Source organism: Erpetoichthys calabaricus, chromosome 4 (genome assembly GCF_900747795.2).
Source record: "Erpetoichthys calabaricus chromosome 4, fErpCal1.3, whole genome shotgun sequence".
Classification (NCBI taxonomy): domain Eukaryota; kingdom Metazoa; phylum Chordata; class Cladistia; order Polypteriformes; family Polypteridae; genus Erpetoichthys; species Erpetoichthys calabaricus.
The window spans coordinates 74,595,470-74,614,379 of record NC_041397.2 but is presented as its reverse complement, the minus strand read 5'-3'; positions in this window follow the sequence as shown (position 1 = coordinate 74,614,379).

Below are 18,910 nucleotides of genomic sequence, written 5' to 3'. Positions count from 1 at the left end.
AGAGCTTTTCTATTCATAGATTATTATATTTCAAGAGATGTGTTCTGCATGTTGAAAATTGAAACAATGTGGCTTTCTTACATAAAGGAACATTTCATTAGTAATCTGTACCTACTATGTAGCTCATGAAAGAACTTTGTAGTCTAGTATATTCTATAGGCAAGATAAGGAAAAAATAATGCTGAAGAAAGTAGTAAAGTACGGCAATGGATATAGAATTATTTTGTTCTGTAAGTTATTCAGTACAACTACACACACTGATTGTGCAATTACCCTACACAACTATTCAATTACATGTCCTCTGGTAGACTTATATCAGCACATTCTCCTCTATTTATGAAACTTGCTGCTTTATGTGATTTTATACCTTACTGGACTCTAAAATGACAGTTTGTGGTGACAGTAGTGGCACCCATGACAGACATAGAAAAGAGAAGACTTTCCTAAACTCCTGATGAATCCTTTCCATTTGGCCATAGGCCTCCAGATAATAACCCAAAGTTAAATCATCTCATAGCCCACCTCTTTACAAAAGAAGCTCCAAAGTGAGACGCAAGCTGAGGGCAGTAATCAGAATTTATTGAGGAGGGAAAACCATGTAATTGTACTAATTCTTTAATTATATATCTTCAAGTTCTTTTGCTGAATGGAGTTTTTATTTTGGAATGAAATGATCCACAACAACTAAAACTGTTGTATTGCCCTGTAAATTGAGCAGGTCTGCCACAAAATTCATCAAAATTGCCTCCCATGGGCCACTGAGCATCGGAATTGGTGGAAGTAACACAAGCCCTTGGAAATATGTTGTAACATTATACGAAAGGCTAACATAAAATATGGTACTTTTCTCCGATTTTCTTCCTCAAAAATATCTTTATAATAATTCTAATGACTGAGAGACACCAGGATGACCAAACATAGTGGATGAATGTACTCATTCCAAAACCTGTGCCCTGCGTATTATGCCAAATGAAGATTGATTGACCATTGGTGCAAGTAAAAAAAAGGAAAATAAAGGATTAGGAAGTGAATGACTTTATTTTTGGGGCAGTACAAAGGCAGAGTTTGTAAACAAGTTCTATTCAATACCCTAAGTTACTTAAGAGAACTGAGTATCACAATCACAAACAAGATAAAATCAATGTCCGAGAAGCAAATACGAGTACCCTTAGCCTAGTCTAAAGCTTGCTGTTGTTTATCCAAAGATATGGATGCATGGCAGTGTGCGCTACCATCTGAAATAGAGGCAACATGATAACATCATTTTTTTCATTTGTCCCAATCATGAGTACTTACTGTACATGTAATGCACATATGACAAGCAATGGAGAATCATTATAAACAACATGATTTTCTACACTGTGGTGTATCAGGTTGCTAACATCACTTCAAGAGAGGATCACCAAATCAACAAGTTAAGAAGGGAGTAGCAAAGAAGAGAATGAAAACAAAACTGAGTGCCATTATGAACAATGCTGCACATCCTCTCTCTGACACACCAACACTGAGGACTTTCAGCTAATGAATTACTGAGCAGAAGTGTGTCAAGAAATGTTACTGGGGCTCCTTCATGTCTACAACAATCTTCTTCCTTTTCAATTTGGGGATGGTACATACAAAATATTCCTTTATAATGTCTTACTATGACTGTGACAGGTCTTTTTGTCTTAAACTAAGTCAGATGTTATTCTTTCTTTCTCATTTTCTTTCCTTTTAGTCATTGTGATGTATATTTTAGAAGGGGGGTGTTGTTTGTTACAACATAATTTGTTTATTGAGCTTCAATAAAAGGACAGATTTCCACTTTTGGACAAAGAGTGCTATCTATCTATTTATCTATCTTTCTAACTTTGCCAATTAACATTGAATATGAAAACAAAATTGTGGTGTGTAAAAAACAAAAAAAACCCCAAAAACTTCATATTTTAAAACATTCTTAAATAAATCGATAAAGAAAGAAAGAACCAATTGTAATTCTAAACCTGGACAAGCATTAATTGCAGCAATTACAATATAGCAAAATTTGAATCAAGAATTGCTTTACCTGGAAGTCATAGATAGCACTTTAAAATTAGCACAATGAAAAAATGTAAGGATGAGATGAGATAAAATAATTATTGTAAATAAAGCTTCTCAGTTTTACAAAGATACCTACTGTATGTCATAGAAAAAGAACTTTACAAAAAATGAGCAATGAGAAAAGAACAGGTGTTGGTGGAGGTTGTGCACAGCAGCATAGTTTAACTATTTTTATACCAAAACATTTGCATAATGTCATCAATGATATACAGTATATCATATATGTTTATTCATAGCACTAATACTTTAGGTTAAAGCATAAGCAAAATGCTAGCTCAATATTTGTTCATAATGACCTTGCAAATGCTGGTGGATTAACAGATGGTAGATTAGAGCAAATATTTTGTTTTCACGTATGTGCTGCAAAACAGCACTATTTCAAAGCTGACCACCTTTAAAGGAAGCATGAGATTTGAAAATACAACCATTTTATTACTTTAATTATGGCATGCTCAATTATCATATCATAAATATTTCTAAATCAATTGATAATTACATATTTGAATGTATCTTTGAAAATTTTAAGATATCTTTAAAACTTTAAGTACTGCTATGTGCTGCATAACATCTGTTCAGACAGGGTTCAACCACATTTATGTCCGTGGTTACAAAGGGTTATAATAGAGTTCAGAAATCCTGATCAGAGATTGGGATCTTGCAGTCGTAAGTGGACATAGTGAACACAACAACGTCTTGAAAGCAACATATTCATTCTATATCTTAGGTATATTTTATATATATATCTTAGGTTTTGTGTTAGAAAAGAAGCTCATCTATTCCACAAAGTATTCTATAGTGAATTTTATGTAAGTTCTTTTTGGGTTTCAATTTTACCACATCTACAAACAGCAAAATAATATTGCATTCATAAAAGATAAAGCAGTGGGCACACAAGCTTTACTTTTTATTCTGCATGTATGTAGTGTAATCACAACTGCCTCTTTTTTAATTTTATGATTCACTAGCAGAAGCCACTAAAGCAAGGCCAGTCTCTTGAGCAGTTTATAGACATACTTTACTTATAAGTACTTTCACATTTGAACTTGAACTTCCATTTCTGGCCGAAGCTGCACTGAAATGGGAGAGTGAAGGACATTATCTTTTGTAATTGTATCCAGTGTTACACATCTGTGTGTGTATAAAAATACAACTTTGTTTAATTTTCTTATGTTACTGTTATATTTTTGCTGTTTGCATTGAGGAGGAGTGGGATGTGTTTTTGTAATTGAATGAGAGCCTGGGAAGGGAAGAAGAGTGGTAAATGCAGTCTAAATAACCCACGCTTTGTTCCTTTTGTCGTAATATCCTACACTGCAGAAACATTGATGTAAATCATTCTCATTTTCAATTTTCTTGTTAACTCTACCTGTGTTTAACTTTAATCATACCCCTTTCACACAGCAAGATCTGTTTCACTTTGCAAGACTACTACTTGGCTACTTTGCATGGCTATTTTAGTACATTAATTACTGTATATTTGGTAATTACTCAAAATTGTTTGTTTTTTTTTAATCTTCAGTATTTAAGAAAACCTTCTTGGTATTTAAAGTTTCCACTTAGATTCTAGTTTTGATTCTGCAATTTTGATATACAACTGAGTTCTAAATATAAATGCTATGTTAACTGTTAACTGTAAAATGAATATTTTGCATTGTTTCCAAATGACAATTTTGACTCCTTCTTTGTTTTTGCTCAAATATACCATCTCCTGCTTGTTTGTCACTAAGTCGCTTGCCCACCCTTTTGGATACGTTTTCAAACTATATCTGTATTTATGCAAAACTAGCCACGGTATGGGTCAAAGAAAGGTAGTAGAATCACTTTAAAATATTTACTATCTCTTGCCCTACATAAAATTTCAGTGCACAAGTGCTCCCTTCTTCAAGCATGTTCCCATATAGCTTACTTCTCAGACACTGTCATTATTTTCAATGCAATTTTTCTCTCCTCCTGTTGGTGTTTGAAGGTAACTTTCTCAGTGTGCACCTTTGCTCCTCCTTGCGTATTTCACACTTGCACTTTCTTTACGCTACCAAAGCCAAACTGACCAGTCAGATTGTTCCGAGCACTGTACGTACAGACCTTACTGTTTGATTATATACCAGTAACGGCGCATTGCACAATAACGTTCAGTGAATACACTTGACTTGAGCATTCTTAGTTTTCATACTCTTTTTCTGTACGTTTATCGTTCGTTTGCTCAGAGGTTGATGCACTTGCTGCTTCCTGAAAAGCTCTTCTTTTCTCCATCCTAGTGGCCCGCTTCTTTCTTTAGTCTGCATCTTTTCACATTAAAACTGATTAAGAGAGTGTTTGTGTTACAATTACTTAGTATGTTTTCCTTAATCTTTCACTTAAGCTGGCACTAAAGTCTTCAGTCTGCCTCAAGATGATTTAAAATATGAAGAGGTAGGGGAAGTGACGGCGAAGGTGATAGGGATGAGAACGGCGCCCATACACATGCCCTGCTGGCTGCTGCCGAGAGTTGATTCTATAATAAAATAAAAACCTTGGAGGTCAATCTTCACCCCGAAAGTGGATAGTAGACGTCACATAGTACATGTGTACCAAATTTCAGATCAATAGTTCAAACGGTGTGCGAGCTACAGGTGATTAAAAATCCTGGACAGATAAATGGACAGTCACGGTAGCATATTATATAAGACGATTAGACTCACTGACTCACTTATAAACAAAACGCTATTTCCAGGTGAGCTAAAATCTGGCGGGATTGCACATTTAGGTCTGTAAGTATCCACTAAGAAAGGAAATTTCAATAATGTAAATCGATATTTAGGGGTAGAAAACCCCCCACAATAAAGAAAAAAAACGAAATACCCATAAAATTTCAAAATGCTTTCACTGATTTGACTAAAATTTGGTGACATTGTAGAAAAAAGAAGACAAGGCTGACATATATTTTTTTGTTGGTATATATTTTTTATTTGTCAGCATTTATTAATATTATGTTAACTTATATGCTCAGCACGGAGCTGACAGGGGTCTTTATGCAAATGACAGACTCAGCATAAGTGACTGACAGCAGCACTAGCCAATTGGATGGACATATAACTGAAGAAGAGGCAGTGTTACGGACAGGAACAAACAAGTGTTTGCCCTGTACAGTGAAGTATGAAATGGAAATGAGAAACTTTGGTGAACTTAATTGGTTAGCAAGAGCTATAAAGCTTGAGCGCCAGTGCCAGCTGCTGTGGCTGTAAGTATAGGTGTTGCTTCACCAGAAGCCAAAAAGCAGGGAGAAGGAAATAGAGGTGGAAGTGGCATCTTCTGATTCATCATAAGGGGGGCAAATGGCATATGTTTAAACTTAACAGGTTCCCTACGAGCTACTCCATTGTAATAGACATTCACATCTACGTAGTTTTAAAGGGGAACCTCACTGCGCCCTCTGAAATCATTTACATTTACATGTATGTCTGCTTACTTTGAACAGGGATGCCCCATCCCCTCTCTCCACCACTCTCAGAAATTCATTACATATACATTCGTGTCTCCTGACTTTAAACGGGGACCTAGTCTTAGGTCCAAATCCTTGACCATTGCACCACATTACCTGTCAATTATATTAGGCTTTGGTAAAAATTCTACAAATATTGTATACAGAAAAGCACTTATTTAGTTACATAGGATTTCTGATATATCCGATAGGCTGATGGCACTATAACTGAGGCCCATTGTCTTATGAAATTTCCTGGGTGAAGCTGGGTAACACAGCTAATGATGATATTTTTAAATTCCATCATAAATATATACTATATACTACATCAGTCCATCCATCCATCCCTCCATTCATCCATCTTCCAAGGACATTTATCCAGAGCAGCGACACAGGGAAGCACATGCCCGGTAAATTCCTTTTTGGCCACTTACTACTCATAGGCCAACTGATGGTAAGGCATTAGTTTTAGAAAGGAAAAGTCCTGGAAGTGTCTAGCCTAGTGGTAGCACTTCATATACAAGTGTGTGAGTCAAGCGGAAACAGACCCGTAGAAGGCGGGGTAGAAGTCTGTACCTCTCCTTTTACCAACAGGATACTAATCTAAGCTCACAACACAAAATGATTAAGTAAATGCCTCTCTTTTCAGATTTCACACAAATGTTAGGAGTTTGGTCACACAGAGAACTATAGACACATTAAATAAGTAAGCAAGTAGTGTTGTACACAGTAGTATTTTGTATATTTCAGATTTCAGGAAGATGTAGGTTGCCACTTAATCTTGTATATCTGTCTTTTACATGAAGTAACAATTCAATTCATCAATTCAAAGTCATTCTTATAAATATTTCAAATCGTGATGTGTTACCATGTTGGTTTTTTATGGGTGCTGTTGTTTTGGCTGGAGTTTTTGTGTCGCTGCCAGCTGTGTTGCATGTGACAGCCGTACGTTGTTAGGTGTGATATCACCATTCTGACAATATGAAAGTCAGTATTATGCATATTCTGGTGGTCTAAGATTCTGGTACAAACAAAAGATTACTTATGCTGTTAGTAGCATGTTTTTGATTCAGAGCTTTGAAACCTTCTCGGTGCTTTTTTCCAACATGATATTTGGTATTACATATTGCGCTTTGCTCACTTTGGTAGTTTTGAATTCAGTGACAATCACCCTTATAATTTTGGTGTTGAATTTTTTGTAACATTCATCTTCTGGTCTGCTGTCAAATTCTTTCTCATCCTTTTTGCATGTTTTCATTCACTGGCAAAAGATAGCAATTCAGCCTTTCATGACAATGTAGTGGAAAAGGCAGCCAAAAAAATAATAAATTAATACAATTCTTTTGCCTACTTAATTTTCTTTTGTGGAGTAAAACACACACTGCACACCACTATATCTCATCTCTCTACAAACCCTGTAGCACATGACACAGCTATTTGTAATTTGGTATTCCTAAAGGGTGCTGTCTATTGGTGTCTGATCTAAGTATCACCTCTTACACAGTCTGTGACTAATTTTATGTCCCGTGAGCTAATATACTTACAGTATATTTTACTGAGCCACAGTAAAAATTTATATTTAGCAAAATATTGCAAAGATCGAGGAACTTAGAATAATACATATACGACACATACAGAAGTGAAGAAGGAGATACAATTTTAAAAAGTTCTTGACAGATATATGCATGAAAACCATGAAGTCACTCTTGCTGAAAGCTCAATTGTGACATGTTTATAAATAATATGTAACAAGTGTGCATACAATTCCTAAAAGTATTTTAAATTACATTTAATTTCAGAATGACCTTCATCTCTTTGCAAATAATGCATAACAGAAACACAATGTCTTAATTATCAAAAAAAAGTATTAAATTAACTTGTGCATGCTATAGTACGCACTCGGGTCCTAACCTGGGGTCCTGAGTTGGTGTGTTATGTGGTGGATGCGACAATGCGTTGTATCAGCTCGTGCTCCTAACTTCCTCCTCCTATAGTACATAAAAAATGGATGTGATGTCTACAGTGATAATTATGACATTCAGATCTAGGTATAGACAGAGGTATAAAATAAATATCTCTTCATCTAGTCTCTTGATCAGGATACTTGAACCAATCTTAGCAACATTGTGCTCAATGTAGCAGTCAACTCAAGACCCAGGAGGAAATGTCCTTCACAAGGCACATACACCTACACTTACTCACAATGGGGCCACAATAGAGATTCACAAATGAACTTAAGTTTCATGTCTTTATAGGGTGTGGAAGGAAATCTGGAGTCAATGTACAAACAAACATTTACCAAGCCTGGATTATAAACATTTTTTCTGGCAGCTGCAAGTCAGCAGTGTAGACTGTGTCATTGATCACATGGCCTAATGCAGGATAAGCAATTATACCTAATGTGAGCATTGCCAGTCATATGTGGGCATAAATGTGAGCATAAACAAATTTCAATATTCCAGTAATCAAACCGATCAGATGTCCAAATCTAGAATAGTAAATCATATTACATGTGCATATTACAATAATTATAACAATGAAATTAATTCTGTAACAATTAACAATTAACAGCACCACTAACACATGCTCTCTGTTTTCTGCTTTCACTTCCCTTCTTAACCCTCCTCCGCCCCTACCCCACCAACCTCCTCAGCTCAGGTACATTCCCTAACATCTTCAAACACACTCTGATAACCCCACTTCTCAAAAAAAACACCACTCAATCTATCCCAAGTTAACAACTACAGGCCTCTCTCTCTCTTCCGTTTCCTTTCTTTCCAATACACTTGAACATACTGTTTCTAACCAGAACTATTCTATACTTGTACAGAATGAATTGCTTGATACCAACCAGTCCATCTTCAAGAGGAACCATTTGACCTCTCTACTCACTGGGGTCAACCAACGACGCTGTATTAGAGCTAACAACATGTTATTAGTCCTGATTAAGCTAGATCTCTCTTCTGTCTTTGACACAGTCATCCACAACATTCTTCTTGCCACCCTCTCTGACCTTGGCATCACTGGGACTGCTCTCAGATGGTTTGAGTTCTATATCTCGGGAAGCTCCTACAGTGTGTCCTGGCGAGGGGAGTTCTCAAGGGCACACCAGTCATGCACTGGTGTTCCCCAAGGATTGGTGCTGAGTCTTCTACTCTTATCTCTGTACACCACCTCGGTGGGCTCCATCATCCAATCGCATTGGTTCTCTTATCAGTGCTATGCTGATAATACATAGTGGTTGCTGACATTCCCCCTGGAGGACAATACGGTATCAGCTAGAATCTCTGCATGCCTTACTGATATTTCAACCTGGATGAAGAAACCACCACTTACAGCTCAACTTGGCAAAAACTGAGCTTTTTCGTTCATGCAGGTTTGTGCTGTACAGCATATGGAAAATCAGACCTTTTCTGACAGGGTATGCAGCACATCTTCTGGTCTAGGCTTTGGTCTTGTTGTGTCTGGACTATTGCAACTCACTTCTGGAAGGACTACCTGCATGCGCTATCAAGCCGCTGCAGATGATCCAGAATGCAGCGGCCCGTCTTGTATTTAACCAGCCGAGATGGGCACATGTCACTCCTTTCTTGAGGTTGCTACATTGGCTGCCTGTAGCAACAAGCATTAAGTTCAAATCCCTGACGCTTGCCTAAAGAGTAGTCAATGGGTCAGCACCTGAGTATATGGAGACACTGGTGAATTGCTATACACTTGCTCACCCATTCAGATCTGCCAGGGAACAGCATATGGTGATACCACATCTAGGTGGCAAGTCTCAATCCAGACTCTTTTAGTGTGTGGTTTCATGGTGAGGGCTGACTCCCTCAATGTATTTAAGAAGCAATTAAAGACCCATCTGTTTTGTGAATATCTGTCTTACTGAAAAGAAGAAAAAAAATCTTTGTGCTGCGATACTTTATATTTCTGATTATTTGGCTAAGTGTAATTGCTTTATTGATTGTAAATGTGTAGGTTATTACATCTTTTCACTTGTGGCAATCAACTTTTGTTACATGTCTGTTTGTTAGACTTGCTGAACAAACAGGCCCTAGCTTAATGTTACTTGAATGTTTACCTCTTTTGTAGTTCACTTTGAATAAAAGCGTCTTCTAAGCAAATAAGTTTAAATGTAAACATAAAACCAAACTCTGGCAAAATGTATACATTGCCCTATAAAATCTAAATATTACTTCATTCAGTATAATACACTCACCAGCCACTTTATTAGGTACACCTGTTCAACTGCTTGTTAACGTAAATATCTAATCAGTCAATCACATTGCAGCAACTCAATGCATTTAGGTATATAGACATTGTCAAGATGACCTGCTGAAGTTAAAACCGAGCATCAGAATGGAGAAGAAAGGTGTTTTAAGTGACTTTGAATGTGGCATGGATGTTGCTGCCAGACGGGCTGGTCTGAATATTTCAAAAACTGCTGATCTACTGGGATTTCAGATACTGCTGATCTCCAGGATTTACAGAGAATGGTCAGAAAAAGGTCAAATATCCAGTGAGTGGCAGTTCTCTGGGCAAAAATGCCAGAGGTCAGAGGAGAATGGCCAGACTGATTTGAACTGTTATTTCAAATAACCACTCATTACAATCAAGTTATGCAGAAGATCATCTCTGAATGCACAACATGTCAAACCTTGAAGCTGATGGAATACAACAATAGAAGACTATAATGGGGTCCATTCCTATCAGCTAAAAATAGGTAACTGATGCTACAGTTCCCACAGGCTCACCAAAACTGGTCAATAGAAGACTGGAAAAACATTGCCTAATCTGATGAGTCCCGATTTCTGCTGTGACATTCGGATGGTAGGGTCAGAATTTGTCATCAACAACATGAAAGCATGGATCCATCCTGCCTTGTATCAACAGTTCAGGCTGCTGCTATAATGGTGTGGGGGATATTTTCTTAGCATGCTTTGGGCCCCTTAGCACCAACTGAGCATTGTTTAAATGCCACAGTCTACCTGAATATTGTTGCTGACCATGTCCATCCCTTTACGACTGCAGTGTACCCATCTTCTGTTGGCTGCTTCCAGCAGGATAACACACCATGTCACAAAGAGCAAATCATCACAAACTGGTTTCTTGAACATGACAATGAGTTCACTGTACTCAAATGGCCTCCACAGTCACCAGATCTCAATCCAATAGAGCACCTTGGTGGTGGGATGTGGTGGAACAGGAGATTTGCATCATGGATGTGCAGCCGACAAATCTGCAGCAACCTCATGATGCTATCATGGTAATATGGACCAAAATCCCTGGGGAATATTTCCGGCACCATGTTGAATCTATGCCACAAAGAATTATGGCAGTTCTGAAGGCAAAAGGAGGTCCAACTCAGTGCTAGCAAGATATACCTAATAAAGTGACCGGTGAGTGTATATTGGTTCACATATACAGTATGTATTAGTTAAGATATAAATAGCGAATGTTTGGTTTTGGAAAAATCCATTCTGATATATTTATACTGCATAGATTAATTATGATAGATTGGTTCCGAAACAATTGAATACATTCAGATATATATTTTAAAAAATAGAAGAATCAAATTATTATAATGAGATACTATTTCATAAGCACTCCAGATTTAAAAGTTGACACTTTGTAAGGGAAATCAACCTTGCAGTCATTTCCATGTTCAGAAGTTTTAACCCTGTAACCCTCTCAGAGCAAGACACCAAACCAGTTGCTGCTTTTTTCTATACTGAAGCTGTTTTCATCTATGTACATCAAATACATAGACAGACATACATTATCTTCTGTGCACAAAAACACTTGATTGTCCATTCAACACAATACTGTACTGTTTAATTTTACTGTAAATTTTAATTAAATACATTTAATGTTAGGGTCAGGATGGTGGTGCAGTGGTTGCACTGCTACCTTCCAATAAGGAGACCAGGGTTTGTGTCCTGGGTCCTCCCTGTGTGGAGTTTGCATGTTCTCCCTGTATTTGCGTGGGTTTCCTCTGGGTGCTCAGGTTTTCTCCCACACTCCAAATAAATACAGGTTTGGTGAACTGTCAATGCTAAATTTGCCCTTGTGTGTGGTTGGGGTGCGTGTGTGTGTCTGCCTTGCGATGTACTGTCCAGGGATTGTTCCTACCTTGCACCCTATGCTAGCTGGTTTTGGTTTCAACACCCCCATGCTACCATATTCAGCACTAAGCAGGTTAGGAAATGACTGTATGCAGATATATCTATTAAAATTCCAGTATATATGTCAGCTATAAAATAGCATAGGTAACTTGAAGTGTAAAATAGAATACTCTGAAACATATACTGTGATTAATGGGGCACAGTGTTTCCAAAATTTTCTTTGTGTTGCATACAATAATATGCTTCCAAGGTTATGTGCTACAGTGTTTGTCTTTTCAGGCTCCACTGACCTGCTTTCACTTGGCTTTTCTTTGGTTTCAGCACTAAAAATGAACAAACATTTAGTCCAGTCCATTTATCTTATTTAACTTTTCACAATTTCTCCTGCATTTGATATTTTTTTGAAAAACTGTGAAGATCCTTGAGCATCAAAAATGAAGATCCAGGTTTCAAAAGATTTAGTGTAATCTACTTTAAAAAGATACCAGAGTTAAGTCTTGTACACTAGAAGTTTGTATATTGGAGATTACTAGGAGGTATCCATCCATCCATCCATTATCCAACCCGCTATATCCTAACTACAGGGTCACGAGGGCCTGCTGGAGCCAATCCCAGCCAACACAGGGCACAAGGCAGGAACAAACACTGGGCAGGGCGCCAGCCCACCGCAGGGCACACACACACACACACCCACACACCAAGCACAAACTAGGGACAATTTAGAATCTCTAATGCACCTAACCTGCATGTCTTTGGACTGTGGGAGGAAACCGGAGCACCCGGAGGAAGCCCATGCAGACAGGGGGAGAACATGCAAACTCCATGCAGGAAGGATCCGGGAAACGAACCCAGGTCTACTAGGAGGTGTGCTTCTTTAAAACATTAGTTATTGCAGTACTCAATTTCCAAAACATCACTGATCTTTTCTAATGATCATTCACTGGTTGGACCAAAGTCTCATCTTTTTGCTTTGTTCTGTTCCTCTCCAGAAGGTTGATCTTTTACAGTAAATTGTATCAGTGTTTTGGTGTAGCTCAGTAATTTTTCAGTTTTTCAACACGAAGCCCATATATCCAAACAAATGAACCTTTATGACCACTGAGGTAATTAGGAATGTTTATTCAAGTTTTTGTAGCAGAAATGGGAACAATCTTGTACATGCAAGTGGATATTTACCAGTTACTTTGTTGCTGGCTGTTATATGATTGGGTACCATTATTATCCATCTATTCATTTTCCCAACCTGCTTTTAGAATTACAGGTGCATGATGTTCCTTTTGTCAACGTTTCATAGTTTCAATATATGTGAATGATTAGAATGTAGAATATAGAGTACATTCTGCTCATTTTTGAGCCACACAGACATCTACAATGAGGAAGTGATTTGTGGCAGAAGTGGGAGGTGATCAGATTTTTAAGGAAAATCAGTGAGGTTGTGGAATAAAACTGAAGGAATGACAAACTGGGTGGAAAGCAGAGGGAGAGGATGTTATGGAGAGATGGAAGCAGGCAAAGCCTTAACTATGTGTATTTTGCTTTCCGCTTTATAATGAAAAAAATTTCTCGCCAACGGAGAAGGCAGACAATAAAACTAGAAGATAATAATGGGAGTATCTTTTACATTATTTTATGGTTTTAATTCTTTAGCATGTATGCTCTTCCTATATTGGTAGTTGGCAATTTCGCGCGCTCTACTTTCTTAAATCACTCTTAGAAGAGTTGTGTCAGCTTTTTCCCATATGGACTTCGTATCATCAAAACATGTAGTTTAGTAGGCTGAATGCACATACCGAGCACATTTGTCATTATGTTACTTAATGTGGCTTGTCAGTGTATTTTGTGTAATATTTTCATTTATCAAATGAAATTGCATTTTTGGTATCCTATCGATTTTCTAAATGTTTTATCCTTTGTCTGATTTTAAACTGCTGAATATGACCTGATAAGCATCCTCATTGTTTGTACAGGTAATGGAAATTGCTAACAAAAGCAGACATTAATTAGAGAAAAAAATATCAATACTATAGGTTAGAACCTTTAAAGGAATTTTTAGAATATGAGGGATCAGTACAAGTGTGGAAGAACCACAAGTGCATACACGCCTGGGCCAGAACCATACTACTGACACATTCAAGGAAAGTGCATTATTCAACTCAGTGACAATGTTTATTTGTATAAACAGGATACCAAACAGAATCTAATAACATCATTATGCTAGTTTTTATGTAAATTATACATTACACAATAATTTGCATTGGGATTAGTGTCCTTTATCTGAAGTGATATAAACAATAGCCTGCATTCAATAATGAAACACAAGTACAGTAAAACCCTGTGATACTACAAGAATTGTTTTGCTGTTTTCCTTTCCCACAAGCAATCACAAAACTCACAGTCAGTAGTTTGCTTGAACCGAGACTGTTCTTGGCAAAGCTGAATTAACAGCGCAGAACGTTTTATAGCTGATGCACAATGCACATTGCTGCAGCTGATGCCACTCAAAACCTGTCCTCTAAATTGTCATGCCAGATGTGAGTACTCAAAGTAGCTCGAAACTGCCCGTCTGCCTTTTAACTTTCAGAAACTCTCTTGAAATAGCCCACTGAGAAAATGAGTGAGAGAAACAGCTAGAAGTTATTAGCAACAGACCAGGTGTGGTTTTCTAGACAGAAACTAGATTAAATTGGTCTCTAAATAAGAGAGTGGATAGTTTTTAAGTTTTTACAAGGTGTCATTAGGTGTCACAGTACAATAGTTATCAAAAGTGCTAAGACTCAGAAACAAACCGAAAAAAGAAATGAAATTACTTGAAAATCGGGACCTAAAGCATCAAGCGAACACGTTTGTCTGTAATCCCAGACAAATGAACAAATGATGCTGTGCTGGAATAAAGTCTTCGTAACAAAAATTGTAGTGTTTCATGGGAGAGTGTCCCCAGTAACATGTAATGATTCCTAATGCTTTCATTAACTACCCGCTGAAATTCTAAAATATGACAGTGTAACATGCTAAAGAATAAATTATAAAACGTTTCTCAAATAGATGTTTGAGATGTTAAATAAAAACACACTCATGAAAATTACGCTTATAAATTTTGAAAAAATAAAGTCCCATAAATGTGTTAATGTGTGTACCAGGCATTACCAGTTTAAAGAAGCAAAATTCAATGACTAGCAAGGAGTTGTTATTTTAATGCATGCATTTTTTCAGAGAAGGTGATCCCAAGTAAAATTACAAAAAAGAGATTACTATAATAAGTCCGGAGAAAGGGTTGGCTTGGCTGGCAGAAGCATGTTGTGAGTGCACTCACGCTTGCGAGGCCGCCATATAATTTGATACAGACCTGGTAGAGGTGTGGCATAGCGCATAAGTGGAACATGTTGGAGTCAGCTGCAGTTGAAGGAAGGGAGCGGTTAAAAGAAACACTCTCCAGTATAAAAGACACTTCCTGCCTGTAGGGGGTCATCATTTTTTTTTTGTTGGGTTCTGCCTTTAGACCAATTTGAGAGAGAGGGGTGGCAACATTGCAGACCATTTCAGTATGCAATAGTTGCTGACGGCTTGTGCCTATTTTTGTATATTGTGGCACGTGGCTGGGGGTGGTACCCAGCCGGGACGCCCAGAAGGACAGAAGGAGGGCTCATGCCTCCTCCGGACCGCCAGGGGGCGTCCTTATGCCTGGAGGACTTGGAACCCCGGCACTTCCGCCACACCAGGAAGTGCTGGGGGGAAGAAGAAAATGAGACACCCGGAGTGCTTCCGGAAAGACAGCCGGCACTTCTGCCACACAGGGGCGTGTCAGGGGAAGATTGCCGGGAACCACCTGGAGCACATCCGGGTGATTATAAAAGGGGCCGCCTCCCTTCATTCAGGGCTGGAGTCGGGTGAAAGAGGACAAGGTCGGAGACTGAGTGAGAGATGAGAAAAGGAGGCGGCCTGAAGGCTTACTGTGGACAGAGGCCTGGACTATTGGGGTGATTGGTGCTGAGGAACTGGGTTGTGTGCATATTTGGACTGTGTGCATTGTGTAAATAAACATGTGTTGGGACATTAAAATGATGTCTGTCTGTCTGTGTCCGGGCTATTTGCCACAGTGGCGTAGTCAGCAGGATACCGGCCCGTCCAGTTGGACCAGGACCTGTAATTATAAACAGTCTCTGGGCGGCCCAGCGCAGCAGCAGATCACACACACGTGCCACGGGAGCGGCGTATGCACAACCCCGCGGGAGCGAGTTACCACTGGGGCCGTTACCGGTCCGCAGAGAGGACAAGTTCCCCTGGTGTGGGACAACAACGGACGGTGCAGGAGTGCAGCGGGCTCCGACGGGGCGGCATGTCGCCTAAGGAGGCCACAGCGAGGACATTTACTCGGACAGATGGGGCCCGGGAGGTAAGTCCCCTGCTTGCCGGCGACCGGCCCTGTGGGACCGAGGGTGTTTTGTGTTTTGCAGGCAGGGACTGCCCGGATCTTTGTCGGGGGCAGGCGCATGTCCCTCCGCAGCATTTCAGTAACGCGGCAGCAGCAGGGAGAGCTGCTGTAAAGGAGACGCTGCGACTCCAAGAGCCGGAATGTCACCCTACCAGGGGGAACAGAGCCAAAATGGCCGCGGACCGGAAGTCCCTCCCTGTGACAGGCACGCGAGTGGACGGTGTGTCTGGCGGGCCCGACAATGACCGAATGAAGGCGGGACGTAGGAATGTCCATCACGGGCCGGGGAAAGACCCGATAGGGCAGGAGGAAAAGGCCCACAGGGAGCAGCCGAAGCACGGGGCTGACAAAAAGGTAAGCTCACCGTCGGCTGTCTTCCTGTCCTTGCCTGTGGCTCTGCGTGAGCCGGAGGAGTGCCTTTGGCCCGTAGAGTCGCCTTTAATGAAGGTGCTGAGTGACATCCGTGCAGAATTGCAGAGGCTGAAGAGGGAGGCGGTCGCATTGGTGACGACAGAATGGCGCGACGCCGGAGTCTTCGGTCAGAGAGGCACCGCGGAGACGGTGAGTACAGCCGACTCCGTAAAGCATGCAGGAGAGCCCACCGAAATTGGCTGTGATTTCAATGACTGGTATCTAGTAGGGGGATCTCCGACAGTAGATGCGTTGGTGAGTGCTGCGTGCGTGGCGAGGGGAAAGACAGCGAGAGGGTTGGCAGGACGCGGGCTGATAAGTGCCCTGGGTCCTAGCGCCCTTCGTCCCAAGCCGGCCGCAGCCTCTAGTTGTATTAAAGGGATGTAGACGGATCAGGGGCTGTGCTTTTGCCATAGGCATTACATTTACATTTACATCATTTAGCAGACGCTCTTATCCAGAGCGACTTACAACAGGCAGACTCAGACCGTCAGCACATCCCAGAGGAAAAGGAAGAACCGAGGGATGAATGCCGGTTCCTCCAATAGGAAGGGACGTACAGCTGGGCGCTCACGTCTGGAGAAGGGCTGTCCTCTGCAGGTGCAGAGGGAAACCCCACGGCAGGCTGAGGTGACGGGCGCGCAGGCGGTTCCGTCTGATGTCCCAAAACGGGGGGCACGGAAGCCACGAAAAGGGGGCCACGCAGACAAGCACCGGGGTGCCGGTCAGAGGGGGGAGCGTTGTCCTTATTTGAGACAGAGAGTCGCTGAGTGGCGGCATCAGGGCAACGTTTCCGCCCCTTGTCCTCAGTTCTATTTTGCAGGACCGGGCCCTGGGATGGAGTGTGTCGGCTTTTCGCCGTGGAAGACCTGCCCTCGCGGGACGGGTCGCTGGCCCCAGGGGTCTCAGCTTGTGGTGGGGTACTGTGGCACGTGGCTGGGGGTGGTACCCAGCCGGGACACCCAGAAGGACAGAAGGAGGGCTCATGCCTCCTCCGGACCGCCAGGGGGCGTCCTTATGCCTGGAGGACTTGGGACCCCGGCACTTCCGCCACACCAGGAAGTGCTGGGGGCAAGAAGAAAATGAGACACCCGGAGTGCTTCCGGAAAAACAGCCGGCACTTCCGCCACACAGGGGCGTGTCAGGGGAAGATTGCTGGGAACCACCTGGAGCACATCCGGGTGATTATAAAAGGGGCCGCCTCCCTTCATTCAGGGCTGGAGTCGGGTGGAAGAGGACAAGGTCGGAGACTGAGTGAGAGAGGAGAAAAGGAGGCGGCCTGAAGGCTTACTGTGGACAGAGGCCTGGACTATTGGGGTGATTGGTGCTGAGGCACTGGGTTGTGTGCATATTTGGACTGTGTGCATTGTGTAAATAAACGTGTGTTGGGACATTAAAATGATGTCTGTCTGTCTGTGTCCGGGCTATTTGCTACAATATGTTTTTCTTTTTTGCTTATTATACTGTAGATATCTCCTAGTCATAAAGAAGGTTTGGTGGAGGTATTTATATTTATTGGGTTTTGGGTGCACTTTTTGTATACATACTTGATATTTCTTTTTGTAAACACTAGGGGGCTTTGCCCCCTGCACGCTTCGCTCACCAACCCCCGTGTTTGGTTTTCTGGATACTCACTTTTAAGATTTTTTTTTTCTTGGAATTGTTTCTGTTTCATTAGTTTCACTTTTATTTCAGAACTTCTGTAAAAATAATATTTGTAATCTTGCGAGTCCCAATATGCTGAATCTTTTTAATAAGGTCAGGATAGGTTTCTCTGTTTGGAATCTCAGCACAGACAAAACAATCTACATCATCAGCAGTTAATAATTTTTTATTACAGAGTAACCAATAAATGCATGTGCGGTAAACTACGTTTTTGAAATTCTCAAAATTCTTTATTTGTCACATGCATAGTTAGTTATACAGGACAACACGCAGTGAAATGCATCCTGATCTGCTTATCAAAAACTGTGCAAAATTAGAAGAATATCAGATTAACAAAAAGTCATAGATTGAAAGATAACAGTGTAGTAGAACATAATAAATAAGTAAAATTATGTGAATAAAGTAGAATTAAGTGTTAAGTTGCAATAGTGTAGTGATTATTGTGCAAAACCAAAGTTAGACTAGTGCATAATTAAATGAGGCAGTTTGTTTGTTTGCGCTACTGCGATCTTTACTTTCTTTTTTTATATTTTCTAATTTTCCTACTTTCATATTCTTTAACTTTCTCCACATGTGTATAGCGCCAACGTTTTTTTTTTTGGAGCCTTTCTAATTTCACTGGTTTCATAGTCTCTAACCTGCTCTGCATGTGTTTAGCACCAATGTTTGTAAACGTCTTTATGAAGTTCTACTTTGTCTTTTACTCATTGTCTTTTAATTCTGAGCCGAATTGGATGTGCGTTTTTT